Genomic DNA, 10916 nt, shown 5'->3' on the forward strand with positions numbered 1-10916 from the left:
CAGTAACTCGGTAATTACTGGGGCGATTTCGAACCAATGATGGACAATTGACATCTTTAACCGGCCTTCGATAACAATGACTCCTATAACTAGGATTGGATTGAAACTAGGATCCTATAACTAGGAGAATTGCGACTTCGATAGTGATAACGCGATAAACATCTGTTGATGACTCGTAAAGCGATGACGATTCAATACGAAAATGTAACAGTGCGAAGGAAAAAGTATTTTTAACGCCGTTTACTTCAGCCGCTTAAGCAACACTTTAACCTTCCAGACGGTGGGGGGTGGGGGGGGGGGAACATGGGTTTAGTTGTATTCACTTCAATATGTACATGAAAACGGCAGCACATACGTTCATTTATTCGGCACATATACAACGCGTTGCTTTTAGGTGTCATTGAGCCATCTCAGCTCTGAAATAACATCAATGTATGGTCGAGCTTACGACGGCCACTTACTACGCGAACACAGAAATTGATAAGCTTTGTATGCGCTGGAGTTGGGCTGCACCATGTGAATACCATATTTTTACTGTACGATCTTTATCTCATACGAGCATTTGGCGTACGATCATTTTCCTTGACGATCTTTAGCGAATACGATCTTTTGCCCACACGAGCATTATGTCGTACGATCTTTATCCATTACGACTTTTTGGCATACGATCATTTTCCTTGACGATCTTTAGCGAATACGATCTTTTGTCCATACGATCATTATGTCGTACGATCTTTATCCATTACGACTTTTTGGCATACGATCATTTTCCTTGACGATCTTTAGCGAATACGATATTTTGTCCATACGAGCATTATGTCGTACGATCCTTATCCATTACGATATTTTGCATACGATCAACTGCCTACGATCTTCTGCCATACGATCTTCTGCTTTACGATCTTTTGTCCGGTTACCCAGTCCGTGGCGTTGAATTTTAGGCCTTTAACTTTTGATTTTTACTTTTTAAATTTTACCAGTCGTGCGATTCGCTCCCCAAAATTCAAAGAATATTTAACCCTCGCCCTGGCAGGGGGGGGGTCGATGCGACCCCCCCCTAAGGTTTTTCGAAGATAGCGTAAAAACGGCGGCGCGCAGCGCCGCCAAATTTGGCACAGCTTATGGGGCAACCTTTTTACATATGACCTGAAAATTTCAGGTCCGGGTGACCTTGGGTCAGGTCACCAGGTCAGAAAAACCGGTACAAGGTCATGGTCAAATTTCAATTTTCTTTTTCCACCTGTCCAACTCACAGTTTTGCACTGATTTCCTTCAAACTTTCAGGATGTGCTAAGTTCACCGAGTTGTATAACATATAGTTCGGGTTTTTTGAGGTCACTGACCTGAGGTCAGTTAGAGGTCATTACGTCGTAATGTTAAGCCTATGGGAAAATACTAAATTCGGAAAATACTGGAGATATCCGCTTCGTTCTATCATTTTTGTGCTTTGAAACCACAGTACTTAACAGCAGGTCACTTGGTGCTTCTTTTTTTGGTGTACTTATCCATGGGTCAGGTCAAATGAGGTCAACTGAGGTCAAATGACGTTTTTGCCAATAACTTGGCACATAATGACGCTAGAGCTTAAAAAATGGTATCATTGTGTTCCTGGTGATCAGCCGAATCGAATGATATGCGATATGATGCAATTTGGTTAACTTAAACTTAATTTATTAATTTAAGTTTACTTAAAATTTAAGAAAAACTTTAAGTACACTTAAGCAAGCTAAAAAGTATATCATTCGACGCGCCTTGACGTGCTGAGTTCACTGGTGCTTTTCATTTTGCTCTATCTTAATTAGATCAAAAGTTATAAGCGAAAAACTTTTGACCTGTTTTTAGCGAAATTTTTGCATTTATACCCCCCAAAACCCCCCTAAATATTGACCTAGAGCAACCAAATTTGTACAGGAGCGAGAACTCCAGGGGGCCCACCTACCTACCAAATTTGGTGTTTCTAGGTGCCATAGGAGCCAATCGCGAGGGGGGGGGGTCGCATCGACCCCCCCCCTGCCAGGCCGTGTTATGAAAAATGCCCTGCCAGGGCGAGGGTTAAAGATACATCCACAATGCTGTGGCTCTTCCACACCCGAGTCACCTTACGACTCGGGTGTGTTTTACGTCAGTGGAGGTAAAACCAGGATAGGTAGGTATAGGGCAAAACAACGGTGAGGCTAACACAGATAAACACAAACACAGTACCATTCATTCACTCCTTGCATTCACTTATCAGCCATCAGTCCCAGTATCACAACAGTACCACGTGTACAGCCACTGGCGGATCCAGGGGGGGCCACGGGGGCCATGGCCCCCCCCCCCAAAGGCCTAAAGTGGCCTGTTTGCCCCCCCCCAAAACGCCAGAAAAATTGCTAAGAAAATATACCTTGATGGAGGTTTTTAGCCACTTGGTGAAGTAAAGCTTTCCACAGCATAATATGGAAGCAATATAGTAGCAGTGAGGGTCAGTCAAAAGTTGCGCGAGCGGAGTCGACCTTAAAGGGACCCTCCCACCTTCAAAAAAGTTAATGAATTGTCATGAAAGTGATGTCGCTCGGTTCAGAAAGAGCAAAAACGAATATCTACCATATTTCATCGAAAAATATTCACCGGTTTTCAAGATATTAGACTTTTACTTTTGTTTACTTTTTGGGATCTCCGCTGTTCCTAGCGACTTTATTTGAAAGTGCGGCATTTGTTGCGCGCAAAGCAGCATATACCACCGCGTGCTACAAAACGTTTTAGTCAAACATTTAAAAATCGTTAGATATCTGCGCTGACGTCACACATTCAGAGGGGTATTCCTATGCATTAGCCCCTCTGAATCAAAATGCTGCAATTTTGAAATTCAATATTTCCGATTTAAGGCATTTCTTGATGTTGTGAGTGCCGAAACCGGTAATTGTGAGCCAGGGACCCCATTTTGGCTATCTCAACTCAAATCTAATGTTAAGGTGGGAGAGTCCCTTTAAAAAAAAGACTGTTCATGGTGTGTCAAAAGTGGAAATAGCCGGTGCGCCGTCTGGCAACCCGGCAGCCCGCCGCCATAGGGAAATTCATGCTTTTTGTCGCTTTTTCGCTCCCTATGAGTCACTTGATCTAATTAGAGCTTAACTAGGAACGAGGCGGGTCACTTGGACGTATTCGGGAGCCGAATACGGTGTTTTGGAGCCAATACCTGGAAAACCCTACCCGCCCAATGCGATTTTTTAAGAGTCTGCATGCCCAAATTAACGTTGAGCGCGGCCGTTTTCGGTCGGTTTTCCCCGACCTTGTGGCGAAATCGCCTTATTTATTCAACCAGGGTGGGCTAATTCGCTTAACTAGGAATGAGGCGTTGAAGAGAATTATTCAAGGAATAGAGCTGTGCAAAAAATATTTTTTGTATTGTTAAAACTGTATCCGCCCTCGAACGATAAATATTGTTGACCCATCAGAAGCACATCACCTGGAACGCGTTTGGACTTGGCTGGATCTAATATTAGCGAGCATCTGCTAATGCAATTTCTTGGCTTACATAGAACGGACACAAGCATACATACTTCCTGCCCTTGGGTATTCCTCACTTGAAGGAAAATTTTGCTATAATAACTATTCCAAGCAGTTAACAGGTTTTAGTGCAGTGCCAATTCGGAACCGTTCAGCGCCGCCAGTCTCTCAGGCGGCGCGTAACGGCTGCCGCCGGCCGCCGCGCCGCCGCTCTGGCAGGGTGTTTGACTTCATATCTCTGTTGCTAGAAAAGTTGTGGACCGATTTACTTGATTCTTGCATGAAAAGATCCGCCATTCAATTCTTAGCAGACAACGAAAATTTGACGTTGATTGCACGATCCGCTACCCATATTGTGGTACTGCCATCTATTGACAAGGCTGGCGAACTAAAGCCGGGCGGCTATTTCCACTTTTGACACACCATGTGTTGGCACGTGTTTATGGCGCGGCAGCTGGTAGCAGGGGGGATGTCGTCCCGGTTCTTCCCATGTATTATTCGCCAATCAGCTTAACACTACCGGTGACGTCACTGGAGGACCGCCAATCGGGGCCGGTGCGGCCGGCCGGCCGGCCGGGCCCGTAGAACGCCAAACGCAGACGTTTTCAGAAAAGCGTAAGCCGTATAGATACAGTCGTGGGTGGATTTTTGCTGTGATTCGGCTCTCCAAGAGTCAAGAGTGCGTCAGGGTACCAGGACCCGGACAAAGGTCATGGTGAACCGGCATCTGATAAAATCCGCTCACCACTTAGCAGCCGACTTCGACCCTTCACTCTCGTAAAACACAAAAGCTTGCCGGTCATCAATCCACCTGCATCTCTGCATCTGCTTACTACCTGTATCGACTAGTTACTGCAGCCGTTTTGGAGCGGCTCACGGCCGATAACACACCGGACGTGCGCTAGCCGTCGGTGCTAAGCGCTAACCATTGAGTGCGCGTGGCCGACTGCCGCCCCGATGGCGCTGGCCCCCGGCACCGGCGCGGCGCTGCTGACCCATGGGGGGGGGGACTGCTAATTAGTTGAGCCGGAATTGGGATAGAAGCCGGTATGGGATTGGGATAGAAGCTCAGCGAGACTAAGGGATTGTGTGATGCCTTCGGTAGGGCCCTCAGGGCCGCCGGTTATGAAGCCTTTGGAGGCACTGGTGTGGGCCCTCACAGGTACCGGTGTGAGACTCTCAGATGCATTGGTGCGGGGTCCCCAGAGTTGCCACTGTGGGCCCTTAGAGGCGCCGGTGAGGGTCCTCACAGTTGCCGTTGCTTCAGAGACACTGCATGGTGTGGGGTTGTCACAGTCGGGTGCGGGACCCTTAGAGCTGCTGGCTCGAACCCTTTACAGGCCGACAGGGGCTCTCAAGAGGTCTGCGGTGCATTCGGGAGCCCTGTGGAGTCCTTAGAGACCAGCAAGATACATTCAAACGCCAGTGGGGCCCTCAGAGTCGTCGGTGTGGGGCCTTCAAAAGTCACCGGTGAGTGGCCGTCCGATGCGCAGGTCCCGTCTGAGGCCGTCAGAGGCTCCGGCGTTGAGCCCCCAGAGCCGCCGATAAGAAGCACTGGTTTCGGGACCTCATTCAAGGGTGCCGGTCGCACTCAGAGGTGGCAGTGTGGGGCCCTCAGCTAGGCACCGGTGTGAGGCCTTCACAGCCGCCGGTGAGGGCCCTCGCAGGCGCCGTTGTGGGGGCCTTCAACCATTGGTTTAGGGGGTCATCGCAGGCGTTTGTGGAACCCTTAGAGCTGCTGGTCCCTGATAGGCCGGTAAGGGCCCTCAGAGGCCGGCAAGTAGCCCTCAGAGGTCGCCAATAGGCCCTGAGAAGCCGGCAAGGGGCCCTCAAAGGCCGACAAGGGACACTAAAAAGCCGGTGTGGGGCTCTTATGGATAGAAGTGTGGCTCTTCGGAGCACATAAGGTGTTCTTCAGAGCCCTGTGGGGCCCTTCTGAGTCGAAAGATGTCAGCGTAGACCCTCAGCTGCCAATTGGCGTCGCAAGGCCCCTCGGGCCCGAGAGGCCCCCTGATCCGATGGGGGCACGTGCCCCCTGCTCCCCCCCCCCCCCCCCCCCGATGCAGATAGAGAATGCAATCGGCGGTGCGGGCACAACAATTGCAATTGTTCCTTCTCCCGTCGCGAGGTCGCCCATCCGACCCATATCCCATGATTGTCAACCCTGGGGCTCGGGTCGGCAATGTACCGGCAAGAAATCAGCTTTAGTTGAGTAAAAAAGCTATTAACCCGCGCCCTGCTGGGGGTCCTGGATTTCCACGCCCTGCTGGGGGGGTGTTTGAACACCCCCCCTTGTAACTCGGCTCCTGGACCACGTAGCGATACGCGGAAGGCGGCGTTCGAAAGAGCGTAAAAAATAATGACGAAATCACTTCGGTCAATTTTTTGGTCAGGTCAAAGGTCAGGTCACCAGAGGTCATTGAAGGCAAAATTTCGCCGATTTCCAGGTCGAATGTCGAAAATTTCCAAGAAGCCAACGCATAACTCGGGAACCAATAGAGCTACAGCGCCGCGGAAAAGCGTATTCGATAGCCCTATTAACGCCCTTTCTGAGTAATTCTCTCAGATTTGACCTAACGTCAACGGTTTTGCCTGCAGGGGGCAAAAACTGCAAAAATAACTGATTTTTTCGAAAACAGTTTTTCTGCAATAACTTTTGACCCAAGCCTTGTACGAGCTTACTTTTACCGGCATCGTGTTCCTCTCGTCAAGACGCATCGAATGAACTATAACTTGACCTTGAAAGGTCAACTTGAAAATTTGACCTCAGGTCAAGGTCATGACCTGACCGGAAAGGGTCATGTTGCATATCAGTCGATCCGTATCGTCGAGCTGAACACATCTAAGGAGTTTTCATCGCTCTAGCATGCCTCTATCAAAAGTTATTTGCGAAAAACTGTTAGATACCATTCGTGACCTAAGATGACCTCAGGGCATAAACAAGGGTCACGGACACCATTTTCAAGTTCAGTGTGTCTAAACCACTTGTAATTCGGTGTTTGGGAGTGTTTATAATGTCTTTCATCCAAAAAAGGCGCATTTCAATTTTCTCCCATTGACTTATAATGGGGAGGTCGCAAAATTGACCTGACCTTAGGTCATCGATATCAAAATTCTGAGATATACATTTTGTACATGCTATTGCTCTTAGCAATCGCTGAAAGTTTCAAAGCGATCGGTCACTCGGTGTAGCTATGACAGACATTGAAAGTTTTTATGAGGTGAGGTCACTTCAAGTGACCTGGTGACCTGACCTTGAATGACCTTGGTCTGAAATTTTCACAACATGTGTAGAATCGATGTATGATAAGGTGTACCAAAAACGGCGGCGCTCCGCGCCGCCGTTTTTGAGATATTCGCGATAAACCACAAGGGGGGGTGTTCAAACACCCCCCCCCCAGCAGGGCGCGGGTTAAGAGTCATTAGTTGTCATTACGTTCAGTAATAACAATTATACGGTGCCAAATGTACCCGACGTACAGCTTGGAGCCGGGCGCCGCCCGGTCTCCACCAGTGACGTCACGCTAATGCTTAGCGACCGGTCCATTGGAAATCGCGGGATGATTCTACCTCTCTTATACGGCCTTGGCTGGTAGTTGGCGGTGTTTCGCGTGGTGTGGCATCACTGGCGGATCTGGGGGGGGGAGGGGGGCACGGGAGCCTGAGGTGCCCCTGACAGGCCCGTGGTGCCCTTGCTAGGCCTGTGGTGCCCCTGGACCCTGGCAGGCCTGTGGTACAGTCCACAGCAGAAGTAATGTGGGGTTTCAGTCATGGGTATGTTCTGCTTCTGAAGCTTAGGAACGATTAGCCAGACTACAATGAAACTTTGAATGTAGCTTATATGTATCGTCACCCTTGCAGCTGCAACTTTAGCTATTGACATCTTCTTTTCAATCACTTCGCATTAAACAATCGCCAGTCAAAGCCAACCGTTGAGTTTGGTAAAACCCTACATTACTTTAGCGGTGGGCTGTACCTCTGGCGGGCCTAGGGTGCCCCTGCTAGGCTGCTGATGCCCCTGGGCCCTGACAGGACTGTGGTGCCCCTGACAGGCCCAAGGTGCCCCTGCAAGGCCGGTGGTGCCCCTGTAAGGCCTGTGGTACCCCTGCTAGGCCTCTGGTGTCCCTGACAGGCCCATGGTGCCCCTGCGAGGCCGGCGGCGCCCCTGGCAGGTCTCTGGTGTCCCTGACAGACCTGGGGTGCCCCTGACAAGCCTGTGGGGCCCCTCACAGGCCCGTGGTGCCCTTGCTAGGCCTGTGGTGCCCCTGGCGGGCTGGTGGTGCCCCTACTAGGCCGGTGGTGCCCCTGACAGGCCTGTGGTGCCCCCGGGCACCAAGGGGGTCATGACCCATGTGGCCCCCCTTGGATCTGCCACTGATGCATAATATATTGATTTGTAAAGGCGTTATGGCTTATGCAATATGCAATTGCAGGCACTTGGTATCCCTCACTTATCCCTCATTGGGGCTCTGGCGGGCTCCTGAGGGCCCACGTCTATCTCCGGGAGCCCATATAGACAGGCTCCTTTGGGTCCTTTCAGTACACTATAGCATAAGAGGTCTCCATGCGAGTCCTATACATACATCTGAGGGCGTACCCTGATGTCTGAGGTACCCAACTGCAGCTCCAATGGTCTCTTCTTACACTGGCGGATCCAGGGAGGGGGCATTTAGGGCCATGCCCCCTTCCCAGAGGCCTAAAGTGGCCCGTTTTCCCCTCCCCCAAACGATAATGAAGCATAGTTCAATCAGGGCGTGGCCCAGGAGCCGAGTTAGACAGGGCTGTTTCGCTCTCAGTCCCAGCGGATAAAAACAACACCTAAGAGTGATGTCGCTAGGTTCAGAAAGGGCGAAAACGAATATCTACCAAATTTTATCGAAAAATATTCACCGGTTTTCAAGAGATTATACTTTTATTTTTGTTTACTTTTTGGGATATGCGCTGCTGTTCCTAGCGACTTTATTTGAAAGTGCGGCATTTGTTGCGCGCAAAGCAGCCTATACCACCGCATGCTACCAAACGTTTTAGTAAAATATTAAAAAATCATTAGATCTCCGCTGACGTCACACATTCAGAGGGGTATCCAAAAGCATTAGCCCCTCTGAATCAAAATGCTGCAATTTTGAAATTCAATATTTCCGATTTAAGGCATTTCTCGATGTTGTGAGTGCGTGCCGAAACCGGTAATTGTGAGCCAAGGACCCCATTTTGGCTATCTCAGCTCAAATCTAATGTTAAGGTGGGAGGGTCCCTTTAACTGGTCGATAAAAACAATGGTAAGTGTTTACAAAGTAATATAAAGGCATGGGTCGGGTGGGCTACCATTTATATATTTTTCTTTTTAGTTAAAAAAAAAATCATAGTGTCAGGGCTGTGACGAAAAATAAGTGGCCTAAATCCGATGAGAAAACAGGATTTGGGGGTACCCTAGGTTTGGCTCCTGCATGAGTTGCCCCCCCCCCCAAAACGCAAGCCTGGATCCGCCAGTGTGTACAGCAGCAACTTCTCAAGATGGCGTTTGAAGGCACATTCGGTGAGAGGCATTTAAGCTCGCTCGGGAGCCGGTTAAACATTGCACTGCAGTGTAGTGTGATAGCCACCTGGTGCCGGAACATGTCTGTCTGTTCTCTGGCAGTGCAGCTGGCCGATCTGGCGAGTAGGATTGTGGAGTACAGACATGCGAAAACATGGCTGCAATGTCGGCAGGTAATTCAGTAACTAGGGAGACTTTAAAGGGACACTCCCACCTTAACATTAGTTTTGAGTTGAGATAGCCAAATTGGTGGCCATGGCCTGCAAATACCGGTTTGGGCACTCACAACATCGAAAAATGCTTTAATTCGAAGATATGGAATTTCAAACTTGCAGTTTTCGGATTCTAAGGGGCTAATGCATTGGAATGCCCCCTTAGAATTTGTGACGTCAGCGGAGATCTAACGAGTTTTAAATCTTAGACTAAAACCATCGTTAACACGTGGTGGTATACGCTGCTTTGCGCGCAACGTCTGCCGCACTTTAACCCTATTCCTGGCGGGGGGGGGCCTCAGGAGCCCCCCCCTGAGGTTTTTTGGTTATTTCTCCCAAACGCGTTGAGCTAGGAAGCTCAAATTTTCTGACTTTTCCTAAAAGGCTTCTACGCAACATGTCTGAAAATTTTGAGTTGATCTGACCTCAGGTCAGGTCACCAGAGGCGGTTTGGTGACCCTACCTCAGAAAAGTTTGCAATCACGCCAGAGCTAGAGTTTTTGACCGATCAATTTCTTCTCTTCAGGCTTTAGTAAGGGTACCAGTATGTGCAATTTGTATATCTCGGAATTTTGATATCGGTGACCTAAGGTCAGGTCAGTTTCGCGACCTCCCCATTATAAGTCAATGGGGGAAAAATCAACTCCCTGTTTTTACCACTAAAACGGGTCGGAATGGCCCCATATACCATACATGACTTCATATACGATCAACCTTCACTACCTTGAGGTCTGTTTTGCTGTTGGGCAGCTGTGAGGTCATGTGACGTCATCAAAGGTCACCAAAGGTTTTTGGCCAATAACTCCGTACAGGAACAAGATACAGACGCGTGGATGGTCTCATTGTGTTCAGCTCGTCAAGACGCATCGAACGATATACATGATGACCTCGAGGTCACGTGACCTGAGGTCAACCTTTGACCTTGACCTTTCGAGGTCAACATATATATCATTCGATGCGGATTGACGAGAGGATCACGATGATGCCCTTAGTTTGTTCCTATCTTGACTAATTCGAAAGTTATTCGAGAAAAACTCTCTCCATATCTAGCGCCGCCATTTTGACTTTTTCGACCCCTGTGACGTCATCTTTGACCTGACCTGAAAATGACCTAAGTAAAAATTGTAGACCTTGTCCATGCGTATCTGATGCCGTTTACTGCTTGTCGCTATCTTGCTTCGTTCTCGAGATCTCAGGGGGGGGGCCGAATCGGCCCCCCCCCGCCAGTTTCTTGTCCCGGCGGAGCCCGCCAGGAATAGGGTTAAGGCTGCCAAATTATTGCTTCCAAATAAAGTCGCTAGTAACAGGGGAGATCCCAAAAAGTAAACAAAAGTAAAAGCCTAATATCTTGAAAACCAGTGAATATTTTTCGGTGAAATTTGGTAGATATTCGTTTTCGCTCTTTCTGAACCAAGGGACATCACTTTCATGCCAATTCATTAACTTTTTTGAAGGTGGGAGGGTCCCTTTAATCAAGTCTATGGTAGCTCACGAGCAGCTTAGCGTGTAACCACCCGAGTTGATGAAACCCGTCAGAAATGTGATCAAATTTGTGCCGGCCGCTCACAACACGAGCTCAGAAATTTAACAGTTTCTGAATGCGTTGCTTTTCTGTTTTAGCGCAGAACCCGTAGATGGAGATGCAGTACAGCAGAAGCGAATTGAGCTAACCACAAGCGCGTTCA

This window comes from Amphibalanus amphitrite, unplaced genomic scaffold (assembly GCF_019059575.1).
Source record: "Amphibalanus amphitrite isolate SeventyFive unplaced genomic scaffold, NRLGWU_Aamphi_draft 000536F_arrow, whole genome shotgun sequence".
Classification (NCBI taxonomy): domain Eukaryota; kingdom Metazoa; phylum Arthropoda; class Thecostraca; order Balanomorpha; family Balanidae; genus Amphibalanus; species Amphibalanus amphitrite.